At 47.7% G+C, this 21,177-nt stretch overlaps 1 protein-coding gene across 5 annotated transcripts in view; it reads left to right on the forward strand.

Annotated features, from left to right (window-relative positions):
- The first annotated feature begins 5,498 nt into the window (after nucleotides 1-5,498).
- LOC147902233 (ribosome biogenesis protein) overlaps nucleotides 5,499-21,177 on the forward strand; it is an 88,487-nt gene continuing 72,808 nt past the window's right edge. For 2 of the 5 annotated variants that reach the window (XM_087374974.1, XM_087374972.1), the window contains exon 1: nucleotides 5,500-5,737. The gene's annotated coding sequence lies outside the window, so the exon portion shown is untranslated. The other 3 variants (XM_087374976.1, XM_087374973.1, XM_087374975.1) reach the window with 3 other exon arrangements.

The raw sequence follows: 21,177 nt of genomic DNA on the forward strand, positions 1-21,177 counted from the left end.
ATAAAACCTCTACATTATTATCATTCTAGCAAATATTAAATGTTAACACTAGATTATACTTGATTGCACAAATCTTCTTTTGGTGCTTATCTTTTGGTGCTTAATTCTATAGATCTACCCAAATTTTTAAATTGTATATATAATATGTAGGCAAAAGTTTCCAAATATATTTATCTATTATATAAAACTTTGGCAAATTTTCATGGACTTTATTTATAATTTTATAATCTTAAAGGCTAAACCTAGCTCTTTTTTTAATTTTAGTTTCAAATTCTAGCGAATATACTAAGCTCTTATTTTATAAAAGCATATAAACTTTCACAAGCCATATAAAACTTTCGCTTATTAACGAAACTAATGCAAAAAAATCATCCATGCTGTAGATCAATAGTACGTACACAGGTTCAATGCGATGAAACATCTCCTACAGAAGGACTCAATGATTGTGGGGAAAGTATTGCACTATTTCTTTGTAACTAAATTACAAAATCAAGGCAGTCAGCATAACCACAACCTTCTGTGGATTGAAGATGCACCAACAATAAAATCATGATGTAATGAAGAAATTGTAGCATTCATAGATCGATAGATTACAACAAATTCTTCATTACTAGAGGCACCAAGCAATGACATTCAAACACATAAGCACATAAGAAGGGAGAAGCGCATGTAGATTTGGATTCCACGACTACCAATGTGTCCAAGGAAACTTCTATTGCCACTTGAAGCAAAACAACGTAATGCAGAACATGGGAAAACTTTCAAGAAAATAGAATCTGTGCTGCATGATTCAACAATCATGTCAATGGACTTTGACACGTTCTTGCACCACGTGCACATATTAGAGCAAGAATATATTACAACTCTAAGCTCCAAAATAAATGAACCTACAATTTTCTTAAGAAGAGAGCCAAAAGATGTTTCCACAAACAATTTAAATGCTACAATAACAACACTTTGGGGAGCAAACACTGACATACAATTCATCCTAAACTCACATAGTGTTGCTGATTATTGCACTTCATACATAACAAAGGAATACAAAGCCACTAAAAAAGCACTTAAGCAAGCATTAAGGAAAGCATAATATCAAAGGCACTAGCCAATAAATGCATTCATAAAATAGGAAACGCAATACTAATGAACACTCAACACATAAGCGCTCAACAAGATGTCTATCTTTCGCTATTGATACCTCTAATAAGTAATTCTAGAAGACACACTTACATAAACATTTGTTCACCTGATAAGCACACACTATTGTTAAAACGAAGGTGGGAATTAGAGAAGATGGACCCGGAAAGCACTGACATCTCTTTGAAGACATTATCACTAAATACAAAAAAAGACCACTACACCTACAGCAACTTTGCCTTGCACAATTGTCAAGCGAATATACATAGGATAAGAACTCATCAAAGAAGAGAACAAAAGAAAAGTTATAAGGTTTAATAACTACAATAAGAATAAGGACCCCAAGAACCACTATAGAGAAGAATGCCTACTATACTTACCTTTCACCAAAACTGAACACTCACTAATGAAAGAGACCCCAACATGGCATGACATGTACAATTAGAACAAGCAAACCATTGAACATAATAGAGCAAAATTCAATAAAAAATTACTACCAACAATACAATCACCATCAATAGGTGACACAAGATCAATCTCATCCAAAAACACAGCACAAAATTTGTATGGAAATGGGATGTTTAAGTAAAAAAAGGAACACTTAGGAAAGTCAACCCAAAACACAACTCATGATGCAAAACAAAGAAAATTATAAACTCTTTCAGAACTTAAACAATGAACAACACATAATAGTGCAAGACATTATGTTGAAAAAAAGAAAACATGAAATTAAACAATTTATTCTTTTCCTATCTGAAATGCAAGAACTGGTAAAACTTACAGTCTACACTTGATAGTGCAGGCAGCACTATGACATTACTTCCACAAAGAGAACAGCAAGTGAGCAATCAGAGCAATCGGCAACATGATACATCAACTGATAGCACAATAACCAAGACAGAGTACCCTCAGATAGAAAGGAGTTGATGAATACACTCTATTTTTTGCACACAAAAAAAAAAACATGCATCAACTCATGAACTCAAGTACTACAATCCACGGTTGACCACATTTGGACAAAATTTTTGGGCACTAACCAATATGCAAGAACTAACTTTATCGATCTTGCTAATCGTGGAAGTCAATTACTTTGTTTTTAAAACGACAGGTAGCCTAGGGAGAGGTTTGGGTTATTTGAGCTCTCCTTGAGCCATGTGTCCCAATTATAAGCCCTTGATTTATATTTGATCTAAAGGCCTACAAAAAATCATCATAAAATTGACCCAAAATCATGAGCTTTTGACAAGAAAGGCCTAGATAGGCTTTTCTATGCTTTCATGCCACAAACTTATATAAGGAGGAGGGAGATCATTCCTCAAACTCAAAGAAGCTTTGTTTTCTTTACGTGTCCATTGACATCAAGTTAAACTATGCAAACCATGGTGTTGTTTGGGTTATTTGAGCTCTCCTTGAGACACATGTCCCAATTATAAGCCCTTGATTTATGTTTGATCTAAAGGCCTACAAAATATCCTTATAAAATTGACATCATAAGCTTTTGAGAGGAAAAGCCTAGACATGATTTTCTATGCTTTCATGCCACAAAATTATATAAGGAGGAGGGAGATCATTCCTCAAACTCAAAGAAGCTTTGTTTTCTTTACGTGGCCATTGACATCAAGTTAAACTATGCAAACCATAGTGCTTCAAAAAAATTAGGTAAGCATCTCTATTAGCCCAAAGGCGCTATTCAAAATTTCATATTTTTATGCGAAAATAGTTTATGAAGCAAGTCTGCACTTTATTGCGTCCTTAGAAGAAGGTTTTGTATGTCCATGTAAAAATCGTGTGTTTGTCAATGGTTGTTTCTGCCGAAACGTCTTTATATGGGTGTTGAGTAGAAAATCACCTCCAACATATGATTGGCGGCTCTTCTCCTTGAGGATTTGATTTGCAAACTATTTGAGTGTCAAAGTCGAGTGTCAAAGTCATTGCAGCCCAACCGAAGTAATCTTGGATGTAGACGAGGTCAGAGAGATCAACGAGATTTTATGAGATCATGTGGCATAAGGTGCTGTAATTTTTGCCGAATTGGTAGGCACTAAACGATGACAGAGATCATGCAATTTGAAGGAATAAGTAACCGTAGAGCTCATTACGTAGAAGGGTGCTGCCTAGCAAAGTAGAGTTCCAACCTTCATTTGCTACCTTCCACCCATGTATGAACCCTTGCATGTTGAGTGAGGGGAGTGATGAATTCCTTAGCAATAAAAGCACTTTGCATTAGAACCACCATCGAACTCCCATTAGATTCATATACAAAGATAGACCCAGACTTGAGCTTGTGTAATTTGCCACACCAAGTGGTTCCTCTACATCTGAAAGGAAAAGTGTTCCAAGAGATGTCTTTGTTTTTGTGAGATCTTGTAATCGAATTCTTCACCGAATGAGTCTACTCCTTAATGGTTCAATCTATAACACTTCTCACAATTGACCATTGTGCATTGGCAAATCGCAGTTTGTACGTAGCTCACCTAAATGGCTATGGAGGACGATCGTTTCTTATAATTGAGCCAGCTGACTAATGGAAGTTCCATCTATAAATTGCTCACTGTTTCCATTAACCATTGCAACTAGCTTACACACTCGAATCAACGGTTGGCTCTCATGGCTTTTGCTTCCCGATTGCAATTAATATATATAATGCACCAAAACTAGTAATTCTCCTTTGTAGGCAGTGCTTTGAGCCAATCCTACCAAGCTCAAGTAGTCTTCCCTATTATAGATGCAAGAAGCAACACCATGAGACACTAGATATCATAGCAGAGCAAGGGCCATTGGGGATATAAATCTGAGATGGTCGTCATCACTTCTCGAGATGTGAGACTATTCATGTGTCTATCAAAGCTGTAGGTGAGCAATGATCTCTGTCAGGCATAGGATACAATTTTGGTTAACAATAGAGCTCGTAATATGCTACTTGGCCCAGTACCAGGTCGCAGCTATGAAGGAATCGCTATGGCTAGCCTGCTCACCCTTCAAATTGGAGCAAAGTCACCGTAGATAGTGGAGAGGTGCTGAAAATCATTAGAAGAAGCTGACCTAAGAGGATATTAAGCCACACTGCCCACGAGTAATGCCCAATTAACAAAAAGTAGCTACCCAAAATGGCATGGCTTTGGTACCATAAGAATTGTGATAGAAGCCGTTTCATGAGTTCTTGTGATTGCTTTGTAGACATTTGTTGACAAGCAACCTTTGCAATGTAATAGCTACAAATTGTTGGAAGAATCCCAAGTTTTAGATGTATATTTAAAGACTATAATTAGTTCACAAGTTACATAATCCTTTTCTTCTAACGAATCACCAACCCAAGGTTGGTTGAACTAGTATGCAACCCGTGCATTACTGCGGGATATAGAGAGAAGCTCCTCTTGGCACATGCATTGATCAGTTATTAAATTGCTAATCAATTCACCTTGCATATTTGGATTGATTTTTGAAATCTTGGCTAAGTCTTAACCCATGGCTTTATCTCCTGCATTCCACATAACATTGGCTAAGTGGAGAGTGAGAATGTTACGTGCTCTACTTCAAACTTCCTCTAATGATACTTATAATTTTGTGCTATCCAGAGTCTACTAAACAGTCTGCGAATGTTGGAATCATCCTGCTCATGGACACACGCAGATCATGTTGGCAAGTTTTTGGGATATTGTCTCTCAGCGTTCGACTACAATTATGACTATTGACATTTAGGTAATGCCAATCTCTTATCCATTCACGAGACTTATCCTCGACACTAATATTCTTAGCATTTATGTTCTCGGTGTTATCTCAACACCCAAGATAGGACCAGTGCCCTTGGATTATAACTCTTTGGGAAGGAAGCGCACCGCCTCCCCGCCCACACTATGGTTATAATAATTATATATTATATATTATAATATAAATATTTTCAATTACTAGTCCATTCAAAATTTATTATTTTATACTAAATTCTTATAACATTCCTCTTGTTTAATGCGTGTTATCGATGCGAGGGAGAAAGGAAATCTAAGATGGATGCAAGACTGAAGGATGACTACACCTTTATTCATATGGTTGTTGTCCACGTGACAATATTATATAAACTGCAATGAGGATGAGTTATTGTATCGCCTTATTCATGTATGTGTTGGACTTCAGCTTCCAAAATATGGGCATCACAAAATCAATAATAAATCACCACCCGTGACATTTGCAGGATGGATTGGGTTCGAGTGGACCCCATTTGCTTTTTTTTTCCCTTTCAAATATGAATTAGTAGTGACTTGCTCCACGATGGAAAGGCTGCCTGCAGTTGTTTTTTGCGTTGTATTGAAGTTGAATTTTCTTGCAAACGACTTCCAGATGACTCAAATCTACTTGTTTTTCACGCAAATCTAGTTGTTTTTCTCGGAAGTCTGGGGGACGGCCCGCTCGCCATCCAAGAAAGTGGTCCTAGGCTGCGAGGTGCTTTCCTGGACAGTTTCCCGGGAGGCTCCTGGCTACCGCCGATCGCCTCTGTCCATCAACATGGCTTGAATTCCCGGTTTAGCATCTTTCCTCCAGCTTCAAGTAAGCGGATTGTGCTCTCACCCAAAGGACTCTTGCGAACGGCTTTCCTCCATCAACTTTACATGTGAGTGCCCCAACATAGTTCCCATGCATGGTCGTTCTGGGGAAAGGAGGGGATCAGGGATGGGACGGAAGAGGGGTGCAGCAGTTGGCATTTAGTCTACGAGCTGGGCGACCAACTTCGGAAGGAGCTAGCTGGCTACAGGTAGGAATCATCCTTGCACTAGGACGGTGGTCAAGATCGAGAGAGAGAGAGAGAGAGAGAGAGAGCGAGCGCGCGAGAGAGAAGTAGCAAAAACAAGCTAGGAGCATTAGCTACGTCGCACCAGTTTGCCGATTTGATCACTTCCAATAGCTTTCAGTTTGCAGAAAAAGCTTTTCTTCATCTGCAACGACTTGACAGGAAGAAGATGGTGGATGAATCGATGGATTATCAACACAAGTTGTGTTAGTTACTTTGGACGATCGATCCCAGCTGTAAAGCTCGATTATTATGATTCTGTTGGAAATCATTGACTCGCATCGCTGCAAGCATTTAGCCAGTCACCTTGAGAGACTATGCGAAGGTCCAACTCAGCAATCAGGATCTGTCCAGCATGTAAAATGCTGCAATATATATGGGAGTGCGCTCATCCTACGTCTCTTCTACGGAGCTCGCGAGCTTGTCACTGGAAAGTTATCGAAATAGGCAACAATTTCACATGGCCTTCGAAGCCCTGTAGGGATTGCATTTTCCAACGGAGAGGACATAATTCAATTTTAGGCCCAAAGAGGCTATGTAAAGCAAATCCTTATTTTGGAAGAGACGGATAATTTTGGCTCCTTATGCTTTTATGAAATATCATAAATACTCTAGATGAGGAAGCGTGAGCCACTCATCTAGGGGAGGGAGATTGTATCCAGTCTGTTGTCGCTTTCATGGTGTGATTTGTGTTCTTCTCCAATTGTTTAAGTGGTGAATTTTGTGTACTTTTTGGTTTCAGTAGCAAATGACCAAAAGTCCCAAATTTTGTTGAAATTAAGCAAATGTGACAAAATAACCTGCAAATCTAAAAATATCTCGGAATCTGTCAGCAATAGATTCAAAATCCCTAGTGTCAGAGTGGAAATGAAGTTCAAATACGACAAATACTGCAAAAGCCCCAAAATGTAATCAAACTCTATAAATTTTGTAAATGTGACACAAAAGCCCCAATCTCTAAAGCAAAATCACCTCAATGTCACTGCAATGTGTGCAAACGTGACATAAAGAGGGTGAAAAGCTTCAAATCCAACTGTACCAGGCAGATCTGAGTCAAGATGGAGAGAATCCCAGCCAAATGGTGCTAGAGCTGGTTGGAGCACCTAGAGGAAGACCCAAACGTTAAGGTTCTTCTTTCCCAAGCTGACAAGCAACATGTACAGTAGGCAATTCAATACCTCAAGGACAAGGCGCTTGTGGACAAAATTGTGGGCCTCACGCCTACACGAAAACAGGTGTGAGAGTGGAACCAGGCGAGCTTGACATTAGATGGCGACCACATCTAGGAGGTCACCATCTATGGATGAGGCGCTTTCCTCATCCAGCTGAGCTCCCTTGACACCGCCTCGACACTTGCAGAGCAGAGCTCCATACTCCTTGGCCCGCATTTTGTCTACCTCTTTCCTTGGTTTCATGGGTTCACAGTGGAGGACATGGATACGACACACCATGTTCCACGATTTTCAGTTACACTTCATTTCTTAGGGCTCCCCAAGGAGTATCGAGCCATCCTCCCTTCCATTGGCCGAGCATTTGACACGGTGCTTGAGTCTCCGCCAGAGAGGACTGCCTCCGTTCTAGCAGATGATGGAGTCCCCAAGATCAGACTGGTGGTGGAGAGCCCGGAGTCCCTCCCATAGTTGATCCTTCTCAAGACCCTGGAAGGGGGCACACTTTGCCAGAGGATGGAGATCTTCGGGTAACCACGCGAGTGTCTTCGATGCAGAGAGATGGGCTACCTCGTCAGAGATTGCCCCCGTGGCCTCCCTCGCGTGTCTCCTCCCCCTCCTCCACATAGTAGGCAGAGTCAACAGGCCCGAGTTTAGCGCTCTCTCAGGCAGGAGCAGCAAGATTCTCAGACCCCATGGGTTACCCCCTCGGAAGGGAACTGGACACAAGCTAAAAAGAAAAATAAAACAAGCAAGCAGGCCTGCAAACGCCGCAGACAGAGGGCCAACCGCAGGGAGAGGGACAGGGTTGACTGAGAGGCTTCGAAAGAGGAACAACAGGAGTCCCCCCCAGGAGCGGGGGCCTCTGCCCATCCACCCGATCTTCCACTTTGGAGGTCCAGCCTCTGCACCCACCCTTGCAGCAACAGAGAGCATCGGGAGCTCTAGATGCGGCGATGGCAGAAGCCGCAATTGCTAGCCTGACGAGGGCCGTGATCCAGAGCCCCAGCGAGCTTGATCAGCAGGGGGACCTGAGATCGTCCTTTTCCCTCCTCCTCCCCTCCCCTGCCCCCCCCCCTCCCCCTCTCCCTCTCCTCCTCCTCCTCTTCACTTTCCCCTTCCCCTCTAGGGCTCCCCCCGTCCCCTTTCCCCCCCCCCTCAGTCCCCCCTCCGATGGTCACTCTCACCACCCGCCCCCCGTCCTCTGTCCCCCGCGTCCCAACCTCTCCCTCTGCCTCCGCTCCCCTCTCCGCTTCAGTAGCAGCTTCTTCCGCTTCGACATCCCTACCATCAGGCAAGGGAACAATGATGCCCCCTTCTTCTTCCTCATCGTAGCAGCAGGTCCGCGTTCAGAGAGGGACCTTCAGAGACAGGCTCGTCCCCCCGGCGAGCAGCTCGCAACCTCCAGCCTGGATGTCCCTTACCGCATGACTTCTGGAGATTAGGACCCTGGAACTATCTGGAGATTTCGGACTCATACCCTCTACCATTGGAGATCACGCTCATGGTCCTTCAGTCCCGCAAGGGGGTTTGATCAGTGCAGTGGGATCTCAGACACACCCTGTTTGGAGATTTTCGTTTGCCTCCATAGGGTTGGAGAAGTGGTCCCCGGAGGTGTTTGATGCTAATTTGGATAATCAGCTTATGCTCATGATGGATGAGTGGATGGGACCACAGGGACTAGATCTTTGGTACGCCCATGGTGCGGAGGTGAACTTTTAGCTGAGCTTCACGCGCGAGGAGCCGGTGTGTGGTTTAGTGATGGGAGTTATCAGATTGCTGATGGAGGCAAAGGTGGAGCAGGCACACTTTTGGCCCCTCCAGACGTGTGCGGATTTGTTCGGGGTGGAAGCCTCCTTCATGATGAAGTGGGCACGGAAGATCAGTATTGAGCCAGTATCCACCCTAGTACGATGCCGCACAAACACTGACTACTCGCCCTCCAAACCCCCAGCAAAATTACACAAGTCAATCTTTCTAGGACACGCACCCACCCATAGGAGAGCTTTGTTCCCGACTCCCCCGTCCTCATGAGTTGGACCATAGTGAGTTGGAACGTACACGAGCTCCACGATCGTGTTCGTAGCCCGCCACAGTACCAGATGCTCGGGCAGGAGTTGCAGAGGGCAGTGGTAGGGCGAGCAGTCAACATCCTTATGATTCAGGAGCACATGTTTTCAGCAGCAGACATCAGACGGCGTCGTCACATTCTCCCAAGGAGAGGTCTAGAGGAGTGGTCTTCCACAGTAGGACGGAGCGGAGGGGTCCCTGCATCTCAATCTCACAGACCTTGGCTCCAGAGGTCTACGATCATGGCGAGCTCATTCCAGGACGGGCAGTTTGGATGGGAGTTCGGACGGGAGAGTCCAGGATTGGAATCCTGAACGTGTATGTCCCAGCTGTTGGAATATGGAAGCAAGAACTAGAAACTAGAAAACTAGAAGTGAAATAATAACAAGATTGAATGACAAGAAGTACCTTGAGAAGAGTGTAGACAAGACACAAGCTAGATAGATAGATTGCAATGATGTGACCCATGAATATATGGGCTAAAGTACAAGACATAAAGCAAGAGTGCTTATGGGATAATTGTAGAGGTGCCACATGGCACACACTCAAGACACAAAGACTAGACTAGACTAGACAAATGTAGACTAGGGAAATAGTACACTTAGTGTGCACTTATCTCCAACACCCTCCTTAAGTGGACACTAGGAGTAAGACAGAAAGACAAGACTAGAAGATAGACATAAAGACTGATAGACTGAGAGACAAGATAGAAGACATGACAGACAAAGATCTTGAGACACCCCTCCTCTAAGTGATATCCTCATATGGGTCCACAAGGGTAGGGACAAGATGGATCTAAAACAAAACACAGTCAGACTGATATACAGACAGACAAGACTAGATAGACAGAAGACTGACTGTAAACAGAAAGACTAAGACACTAGAACCCTTTGACCTACATCATCGGTGGTCAAAGTGGTAGACAAGAAATAGAAGTAATCAGAAAGCCCACTTCTCATCATATGAGGAAGGAACAGCAGGATCAGCTGATGGAGATGTTGCAGCAACATGGGATGAGGTAGATGCAGGGGCTGATGTAGAGGGTTTGGAGTAGCAGTCCCTCTCCCGGTGATTATCACGGCCACAAATGGTGCATGGATGAGCCTTGAAACAGTCCTTCTCCATATGATTAGTTTTGCCACAATGGGTGCAAGGCTTTCTTACCTTAGAACTTCCTTTCTTTGCTAAAAATGCAGTGTCAGTTACCTTTCGTTGTTGAGTTCTTTCTTCCTCTTGGAGAGCATTGATGATACCTTCAAGAGAAGGATTATTGTGATACTTGAAGGTAGTGACAAGAGTAGCATAGGTGTCAGGTAAGCTTTTGAGAAGCATAGCAATAGCAATATCTTCGGAGATGGGGGACTTCACTGATGCAAGCTGAACCATAAGACTGCGAAGATAATTGACATGAGAGGCTATAGTAGCTCCCTCCTGCATATGTAGATCATAAGTGCAATCTTAGAGTTTTTAGATCTGGGTCCAAAAAGGGTATCCAAAGTGATCCATGCTTGAGAAGCAGATTGTATGTCGGAGATGTGATGAATGTAATCATCTCCAAGACCGAGCAAGATGATAGCATAGGCTTTGTCGTTTTTGGCATTGGGAACATAAGTGACAACTTGCTCAATGTCGGACTCTTCGGGAGCAACACGGTGAACAACGTCCCAAAGACCTTCTTTCATAAGATGGCACTTAATTTTGATTTGCCAAGTATGAAAGTTGGACCCATTGAATTTGTCGATAGACATGAGAGAATGAGAGGAAGATGCCATGTGGGAAGGTCTTATCTCTTGCTAAGATGCAAGGGCAGTGTCTTTTCCCTTACAACAATGCAAAAAGAAAAGAAAGGAGAGATCCAAGAAGCTGGTTCTCTCACCACTTTGTCAAGGCCATAGCATGTGACAGCGCATCGAAGCAGGAGGAACCAGCAAAAAAAGGAACTGCTCAGCAAACTGAAAGAGGCAATGCACAGTACCTTAATCCCAGGCAGAGGTAGAGGCACAAAAAGAAGCACGGTCCAGGAGGTGCAGACAGCGCGAGCTCCGTGCAGTCACGAACAGATGGTGCAGATCTCCATGAAGATGGCGCAGATCGCGAACAGCAGCCTGTGCAGGTACGGATTCCGTACAGTCGTACGGACTGTATGGACAGTCTTGACTTGTACTTCGAAATGTCCTTTCGTTGATGCAGGTGCAGGAGCGAGAGCAGGAGGGGAGCTACAGCAGTGCCAGATCTGCGCAGATCTGACAGAGGAGCTGCGTAGCAGATCTGGCAGATCTGATGCGCAGATCTGGCAGAGAGTGGAACTGCGCAGCAGATCTGGCAGCGCAATGGCGTGCAGATCTGGTGCGCAGATCTGGCAGAGAGATGGCGGGCAGATCTGGAGCGGCAGCAGGAACGGCAGCAGCGTGGAGAAGACGAGCAGAAGATGAAGATGGCGACCAGCTGAGCGGGGAGAAATCTGAGAAGAGGCAGCTATGGCTACAGCAGACTGAGGGGAGAGAAAAGGGATCAACCTAGCTCTGATACCATGTTGGAATATGGAAGCAAGAACTAGAAACTAGAAAACTAGAAGTGAAATAATAACAAGATTGAAAGACAAGAAGTACCTTGAGAAGAGTGTAGACAAGACACAAGCTAGATAGATAGATTGCAATGATGTGACCCATGAATATATGGGCCAAAGTACAAAACATAAAGCAAGAGTGCTTATGGGATAATTGTAGAGGTGCCACATGGCACGCACTCAAGACACAAAGACTAGACTAGACTAGACAAATGTAGACTAGGGAAATAGTACACTTAGTGTGCACTTATCTCCAACACCAGCGTGTAGACAGCATCGCTTGGCCTTTTGGAGGAGGTTGTCAGAGTGTCTTCCGGATGTTGACTCCTGGATTGTTGGAGGGGCCTCCAACAACCTGGAGTTTGGGGAAGACAAGCAGGGCGGCGCTTCGTTCTCTGAGATGCTAGCAGCAGAGCGTAGTACCTGGGAGCAGTTCATTTTCATGATCAGTGGTAGAGATCCATGGACAGAGCCAGAGTTCAGTAGGACTCTTGGCAGCCTTCTATTCTCCTTTGGACAGAGGAGACACGATGAATTGCTCGAGAGATTAGATTGCTTCTATGTTGGGGACTGGGCATTACACAGAGGCGGCACTACTGGGATTCTTGCAGGTACCACGATGTCCGACCACTCTCCAGTGGTACTTCACTTGGATCAGCCCTGCCGAGGTCTCCCCCAGAAGGGAGTCTGCATCCCTGAGGACCTTTTGCAGGACGAGGAGATTCAGTAGGTTATGGTAGAGATCTGGGAGCATTGAGAGATGGCACCGAGTGAGGGTTGGGCTGCGTGGGTTGCCGATGCGATTCAGAAGGGGGTCTGCATTCCAGAGGACCTCTTGCAGGATGAGGAGATTCAGCGGGTTATGGCAAAGATCTGGGAGCACTCAGAGATGGCACCGAGTGAGGGCTGGGCTGCGTGGATTGCCGATGCGATTCAGAGAAGCAGTGTGGAGCTACAGGTTTGCGCCCTCAGGCGGAGGAGGACCCTTCATGAGCGCGAGTGGGCTTTGAGGAGAGATCTCGCCTCCATCGAGAGGCTCAGGGAGCAGGACCCAATGTCTCAGTGGCTTAGTGATAGATTGGAGAGCGCTTGTCTCGAGCTTCAGGACACGAAGCTGCGGCGGGTTGAGTTCTCCTATCATTCCTCTTGGGCCCGATGGGTACAATAGAGGGACAGGATGATGACGTAGTTCTATCATACCACTGGGCCCCGATCGATAGGCACACAACTACAGCGTCTCTGGGACTCGTAGGGCATCATGTACACTGACCCGCAGGAGATTCTTGACACGACCACCGGTTTTTATAGCCAGCTCTTTCAGACAAAGAGGATGACTCCAGCCGGTCTTGTGGCCCGAGAGCCATTTGGGATCATGTTCCGATAGTAGTCTCGCGGGACTTATGTAGCAGACTTGAGGAGCCTTCCACAGATGAGGAGCTCTGGGAAGCCCTCAAGGCTCTCCCGACCCAGAAATGCCCGGGGGAGGATGGCCTGACTCCGGCCTTCTTTCGGAACTTCTGGGAGATTATCTCCACCCCTTTCCATGTAGCTTGCCAGGAGACTTTCGACACAGGCCTTCTTCCTCAATCCTTGCGTAGGGGGTGGATTTGTTTGATCCCGAAAGGAGGAGATAGGTCAGATATCCGTTGGAGGCCGATCCTTTGCTTGATACTGCATACAAGATCCTCGTCAAGGTCTTGAGTTTGCGGTTACGGTCTCATCTTACCGACATCATCCATGACACATAGACTAGGTTTGTTCAGGAGTGCAGCATCCTGGACAACATCTTCACGTTCTGGGAGGCAGTGGATTGGTCCAGGGAGGAGTCGCCACTGGCCATTCTTCTCTTGGACTTCGAGAAGGCCTACGACAGGGTGGAGTGGTTTTTCCTGGAGGGCACTATTGTTAAGGGCAAAAGCAGCAACAGCAAAGAGGAACTAGGGGGGGAGTCCTTAGATCATTAGTCCTTAGATCATTAGTCCTTAGATCATTATCATTAATACGTTGTAACTAGTTTATAGTGAGATATGAAAAGACGGAAGTTCTAGGACTAGGCGGAGAACTGAATAGGCACGGCAACCGTCACGGCAACCGTGAAGGAGTTATGTGTGCCGGTTAGATAAGAGAGAAGAGAGCGATCGTTCAGGGGGCTCATTGATGAGGATCGGAGCAAGGATCATTGTTATGTATCAGAGAGTACGGTGTTGTACTGCTCGGAGAAATGTAATACAGAGATTCTATTGCATCTACCTTATTGTTTTATCATGAATGATTCTGTCGATCACTGTTCTACTCTATGAATTTTCATACGCAGTTCTGAAGTACGATTACGCATGTAAATCTGTCGCAGTAGTGCGTTTCGAGTTAGTCTTCAGAGTAGAGAGGGCTAACACTTTGGCGACCACGGAAGATTTCCATGTTTGTCGCGGTGGAAACCCCGGAGAGGTTGGATGATCCCCATCTGTAATACTCTGATTCCTCGGTGCGTGGACTAGCGCATGAATGACGCTGGGAGTGCGCCAGGGGGAACATCGCGCTCTCCGGAACGGCCTCGGGAGCCTGCAACTCCAGTATCGGCACGTACAACCCGCGAGGAACGGCATGACAGATATGTGGCTCAACGTGATCTTCTCTTCGGCTTCTTCACGGATAGTGAGAGTAGTAGCCGCTCTGACACACCTCCGCTGATCCCAGGAGAGGAAGGTCCAGTCGTTTCCGGTGTTCAGGAGGAAGGCGAATCCTCCGGACGCAGTAGCCCGTTTGATTTAACAGGTACTCCTCCGGAAGACGAAGCGTCACCGTTGCGGAATTCCCCACCACCGAGTCCCAGGAGACGGAGGGGTGGTGTGCCTGCAGGAAGCGGAGCCCCAGGTCCGTCACCAGATCCCGGTAGGGGAGGTGGAGGCGGTGGAGGCGGAGGCGGGGGTGGAGTTCCGGCGGTAAGTAGCGCGGCTATTCCACCACTGGTACCCAGGATGACGGTGAAGTACCCCAAGTTTTCGGGACGGGATAAGGAGGATGCGGATGCACATATACTGTCATTTGAGATGGCATGGATGGTGAATACGGCTCCACCAGTGCAGGCAACAGATCTTATGAAGATGGCGACTTTCATCCCGACACTGCAGAAGCAGGCGACAGTATGGATCGCGCAATATGGAGCTACCCATTTCGCCACGTTTGATCTACTGCGGGATGCCTTTTTGCTCCGGTTTCGGGAGGACAAGACCCGTGTTCATGTCCTGGCCAAACTGGGGAAACTGGAACAGAAGAACCAAGAAGTGGAGGCGTATGCGGCCAGGTTTCTGTCGTTGATCCGCCGCCTCGATGCAGCAACTACCCCGGCAGTCCCCATCCAAAATGCTTACTTCATGGAGGGGCTGAATAAAGGATTGAAAAGGTCCCTGGCATCGTTGGATCTGGAAGCTCTTTCATTGGAAGAAGTCGTCCAAGCAGCGGTGAGGGCGGAACAAGTCCTGTTTACTTTCAAGGGAAGGAAAGGAAAAGTGAAGTATGAGGAGGCTGAGGGAGACTCCGATACCGATAATGAGGAGGAGTCGGATCAGTCGGATGAGGAGGAGGACAAACGTTCCATGAGGCGGAAGGCTGGAAAAGCGGCAGGGAAGTTATTTCCGGAAGGATCTGCTGCCGGAGCCAAAAGCCGGGATAGTGGAATAGGGTCCTCTTCAAAAGTTCGCAAGGATACTTGGTGTAATCGGTGCCGGAATGCAGGACACTTAGCAGAGGAATGCGGTTTGAATGAGCGGTGGTGTGCGATTTGCCAAACAGCGACGCATACCACGGAGATCTGCCGCTATAACGCACGAATAGCCCCGACACCAGCGGTGGCGGCGGTAGTTGCGGCACCAGCCGCAGCACCAGCCGCGGTACCAGCCGCACCGGCGAAAAGACCTTGGCGGCCGAGAACGGCTGGAACAGGTGCAGATGAACCAGCAGGGGAACGGACGTTCCTATGTTTTTATTGCAATCAACCCGGACATCGAAAGGTAGATTGCGAATTATTCAAGCGCCACAAGGCGGAAAGGGAAGCAACCCGGGGATCCGGAGAAGGCAAGTCCGCACCAGCAGTGAATGCGGTTCTGATTATCGAATGCGATGATGCCAGTCAGCAACAGGATAGCAAGGAGCCTAGTCCGAAGTCCGAAGAAGTACCGGAAGTACCGGCGGGTGTCCCTGTTGAAGGCAAAGTGGGAGGAAGTGCGAGCGGAGATGTGCTCGTGGTCACACGATCCCAGGAAAAGGTGCCGGAATACAAGGCCCCGCAAGAGAAGGGGAGACCTACGGCGTTGGATTGGCAGGCACAACAAAAGGTGCGGTCGACGGTCGGTGAATGGGTCCAGAAAACCCCAACGGAGTTACCTAGGCCGAGCACGGAAAAGGCGGTCTTGGTGACGGAGAATGGTGCGAAGGTGGCAAGGCGCCTGCAAGGAGAGCAGCCAGAAGCGACTTGTCTACCTACCAGTCAGAAGGATAGCCTGATGACCGGCGAGGAGGGTGTTGAACCATATGATTTATGGCAGGATTTGCGGAAACAGCAAATACACATGACAATGGAGCAATTGTTAGCATTGGTACCCAATTTCCGGAGTTCTCTCATCAAACAATTGACGGAACCAGTCAGGGCGATGGAGTCGGAGATGGAAGCGGTAACAATGGAAGTGTCGTCAGACGGATCTGCAAAGCCTGAAGCGGAAGTACAGCCTCCTGTTTTTGACGAAGCGGTCCCGGTAATTTCCGTAACACTGGAGAACAGTCGTGTGGGAGGGGTGTTGCTGGACGGAGGGTCTGGGGTCAACATCCTGTCCGAACAAATGCTGGTGCCATTGGGTATCACAAAATGGGAATCAGCACCCTTCGCCGTTCGGATGGCAGACCAACGGAGAGTGCAGCCGTTAGGATTGCTCCGTGGATTGAAAATGGAGGTTTGCGGCGTGAAGTTCGAAATCGCTGCGGTGATTCTCCGGATGGAGGATATTAGCGGGTCATACCCGTTATTGCTCGGAAGACCGTGGTTGCGGCAGGCCCGTGTGAAACAAGACTGGCAATCCGACCGCATCACCATTCGGAAAGGAAAAAAGAAGCTGAAGCTCTCGGTACATACCAAACAAGGGCTGAGGACACCATTCCGACCGACGATGGCGGAAGGTATCCATATGATGGACGGAATGGGGGTCGAAGAGGAGGATGACTACTTCAGTAGGAATACGGAGCTGGTAAGCTTGTTCGAGGTCGATGTGGTTGCCGTTTTAAAGCAATATCAGCATCAGATTCCCTCGGCTACGCAGGAGTCATCCAGTTCCACGAAAGAACCAATCGAAGGGAGTCTACCGGAAGGCACAGGAGACATGCCGGACGAAGCGGGAGTGGCGGAGGCGGAAAGAGTTTTCGAGCAGGAACTCCGTCGCTCGCGGAGGGTCAAAGAAGACGAGCTGCTGGATCTTAACCTCGGGACGGAGGAGGAGCCAAAGAACGTCCGTGTCAGTGCGAAGCTCGATAAAGGATTTCGGGGAAAATTGGAGACATTGCTGAAATCCTTCAAAGACGTGTTCGCTTGGGACTACACAGATTTGCTCGACATCGATCCCAAATTCTATCAGCACAAGATCAATCTGCAGAAGGATGCGATACCGGTTCGGCAACAACGGTATCGAATGAACCCAAACTATGCCCAGAGGGTGAAGGAGGAGCTGGACAGGCTGCTAAAGGTCGGGTTTATCTGTCCGGTTGACCGTGCAACGTGGCTTTCGCCAATAGTGATTGTTCCGAAAAAGAATTTGAAGTTGCGGGTCTGTGTTGACTACAGAAAGCTTAACGCGGCGACAATCACGGATCCGTTTCCATTGCCGTTTAATGATACTATGCTGGATACAGTGGCAGGTCACGAGATGTATTCTTTTCTGGATGGCTTCAGTGGGTATAACCAGGTGCAGATGGCACCAGAAGATCGAGAGAAAACAGCCTTCATCACGGAGTGGGGAGCATTTGTTTTCCTGGTGATGGCATTTGGGCTAAAGAATGCTCCGGCAACATTTCAACGCATGGTCCAAGAAATATTTCATGATTATTTACTAATCTTTATGCAGGTATTTCTGGACGATTTCAGTGTTTTTGGGAGTCGCGAGCAGCACCTTGAGCATCTGAAGAAATGCTTAACCCGGTGTAGGGAGGCACGGTTGTGTCTGAACCCTATGAAATGTGCATTCGCCGTGGGCAGCGGTATGCTGCTGGGTTGCATTGTCTCGGCGGAAGGCATTGCGGTAGATCCGGCGAAGGTCGAAGCGATTCGGCAGGCAAAGGTTCCTGGCAACGGTAAGCAGCTCGGGAGATTCCTAGGGCAGGTTAAATGGCACAGCCGAATGCTGCGGTATCTGGCGGATGTGGCGACACCACTGTATGACCAACTCAACAAAGTACCGGTAGTCTGGTCTCCTGCTTGTGACTTAGCTTTTCGACGGCTCAAACTGATGTTGGCGACAGCACCGGTGGTTCAGCCGCCAGATTGGACGAAGATGTTTCATGTCTTCGTGGATGCCTCGGACGTGGCTATTGGTAGTGTCCTCATGCAGGAAGCGACAAGCAAGTGGTTCCGACCGGTGTATTATGCAAGTCGCAGGTTGTCAAAAGCCGAACGGAATTACTCTACGACGGAGCGGGAAGCATTGGGGATGATTTATTCCGTAACAAAGTTTCGTCACTACCTGTTGGGGAATCGGTTCACGTTTCATGTGGATCATTCCGCCTTGTTGTATTTGGTACACAAGCCCGAGCTCACTGGAAAGTTGGCCCGGTGGATGCTGCTTTTACAGGAGTTCGACTTCACGGTGGTCCATCGACCAAGAAGTACACATGCCGTAGCGGATTACCTTTCGCGGTTGGAATCTGGCGAAGACCCGATGGGTGTGGAAGACGATTTTTCGGATGCCCAGCTGTTCGAACTGGAGGCGGTGGTACCGGCAGCTCCAAAGACGTGGTACGACGACATGTTTCACTTTGTCGACACGGGCCAGATGCGCGACGGAATGTCGCGAGACCAGCGGAAACGGCTCGCGCTCAAGAGCAGAGACTTCCGGATCATTGCTGACCAATTGTATAAGCAGGGGCTAGATGGTGTGTTGCGACGGTGTGTGTACCCACATGAGCAGGAGGTCATCCTGGAAGAGGCTCACCAAGGAATCAGCGGTGGACACTTCGCAGGAGAAGTAACCGGACGGAAGGTACTCCAAGGAGGTCTGTGGTGGCCAACATTAATGGGGGATGCGCATAGGTTCGTCAAAAGATGCGATGTGTGCCAGAGGTTGGGCCAGCCATCAGGTCGGGACCGAATGCCGCATAATCCCATACTTGCCCTCGAACCGTTCATGAAGTGGGGGCTGGACTTTGTAGGTCCGTTTTCGCCGCCGGCACGGAGGACAGGTAACCGGTATATCCTGGTGGCGACGGATTACTGTACCAAATGGGTGGAGGCCAGAGCACTGAAGGATAATTCGGCAAAGGCTGTGGCCAGATTCCTTTATGAAGCCATTATGACACGGTACGGATGTCCGGTTGAGCTCGTCACGGATCAAGGTGGGCATTTCCTTAATGCGGTGTTACGGGAACTGGTTACCCGGCACCTAATCATTCATAAGAAGTCCACAGTGTATTACCCTCAGGCAAACGGACAGGCGGAGTCCTCGAATAAGGTGTTGCTAGTCATTCTGAAAAAGCTGGTCAATGAAAATCGGACAGATTGGGATGAAAAACTTTACTCCGCATTATGGGCGTTCCGGACTTCCTATAAGGTTGCGACGGGGTTCACGCCATTCAAGTTGGTTTACGGAGTTGAAGCAGTGGTCCCCATGGAATTTCTAGTACCGAGTCTGCGGATTGCAGCGGCAGAGAAATTGGGCTGGGACGAGTCCGTAGACCGGAGGATTGAACAGCTGGATCGGCTGGGTGAGGAGCGGTTCAACAGTGCGTATCTTGCACAGGTAGTCCAGGACAGACGGAAGGTCTGGGTGGACCATCATTCAAAGAAGAAGACCTTCAAACGGAGAGATGCCGTGATATTGTTTAACACTCGGATGGGTCCGCATCCGGGTAAGCTGAAGTTACGGTGGGGAGGTCCGTATTGGGTGGTGGAGCGTTATGGTGACGGCACGTTCCGATTAGGAACACTACAGGGGGAGCTGTTGCAGAAGCCGGTAAATGGATTTCGTCTCCGACCATATACAGGGCCCATGCCACCTTACCCATTTCCGGAGAAACCACCTGTGATGATCATTTCCAATGCATTTGTAGCCATTTCGGTGGAGAAACCGATGATGGGGGCTATTAGTACGCACGTGTGGTCTCACTCACTTTATTCCGAGAAACGGTGGGAGCAAAGCCTCGTGTTGCGGAGCGCGGACGCCGCCATGCAATCTACTGAATCTTCGAAGTGGGGCTTTTATCAGGATGATGGGACACTTGATCGTTGCATGCAAACAAGGAGTTCACCAGGGCATCCAAAAGGCAATTTGGAAGCAAAAGGGGGCTTATTTCCAACTCTTTGTTTTCCAGAACTCTTCTCCCTCGCATCCCAGCTTCTCGCCGCTATGGTGGTCTTCCATCTGATCAATCCGTTACCTGTTTGGGATGAGGCTGTGCAGTCTTGGCTGACACGAACTCGTCTGGTGGAGTTCGCGGGTTTGCCATGGGCTACGACACCAGTTCATCCATTGGCGCAAGATATCTTGGCGCAGCTTGCACGCGGGCGCAAGGTCGTGGTGTATGGAAAGACTTTCACCTTGTGCAAGGAGCTGGTAGCGGCCCGGTTGCACTTGCCGGTGGATGGTCCATGCAAAGTCACGAAGCTTACCAGCAGTGCCATGGAGGCAGCTCTCGGCGCAGGTTGCAAGGGGGAGTACAACATGAAGAAGCTGGATGCTTCGAAGAAGACATGCTACAAGTTTATTGCGGAGGCACTCTGGCAGAAGGTGAAAGCAGAGCTACTGGGACAGACCCAGTTTACCTATTTCCAGAGGGCGGAGCAAGGGAAACCGGTTCCCTGGGCGAAGTTGCTGGCGGACAGAATTCTGGAGGTGGCCAAGAAGCTCTTGAAGCCAACGGCAACATCTCGGATGGGGCAAGTCTTATTTCTTTTGTTCGGACCAGATGCGGAACCGGTAGTCCCAGGGTCGTATGTGGAGGTGGAGGAGTCCACAGACGATGGTTCGGACAAGGAGTCCAAGGAGGTGAAACCAGCGAGATCAACAACGGAGGGAGCTCTGACGCTGATGCCAAGGAACCAGGTGACTCCGGTAGTACCTACGGTGGAGGTTACGGCGGTAGTACCTGCGGTGGTGGTTCCGGCAGAAGTTCCACAGGGCAGCCAGAGGAGTAGGCCAGCGGTCTCAGCAACATCGAGCCGCATGGCCAGTTTATTGAAAAGAAAGTTGGCTCTCGCGCCGGAAGGA

The sequence above is a fragment of the Dipteris shenzhenensis genome, chromosome 5 (assembly GCF_047967505.1).
Source record: "Dipteris shenzhenensis isolate YYH24624 ecotype China chromosome 5, Dip_SZ_1.0, whole genome shotgun sequence".
In the NCBI taxonomy this organism is placed as follows: Eukaryota; Viridiplantae; Streptophyta; class Polypodiopsida; order Gleicheniales; family Dipteridaceae; genus Dipteris; species Dipteris shenzhenensis.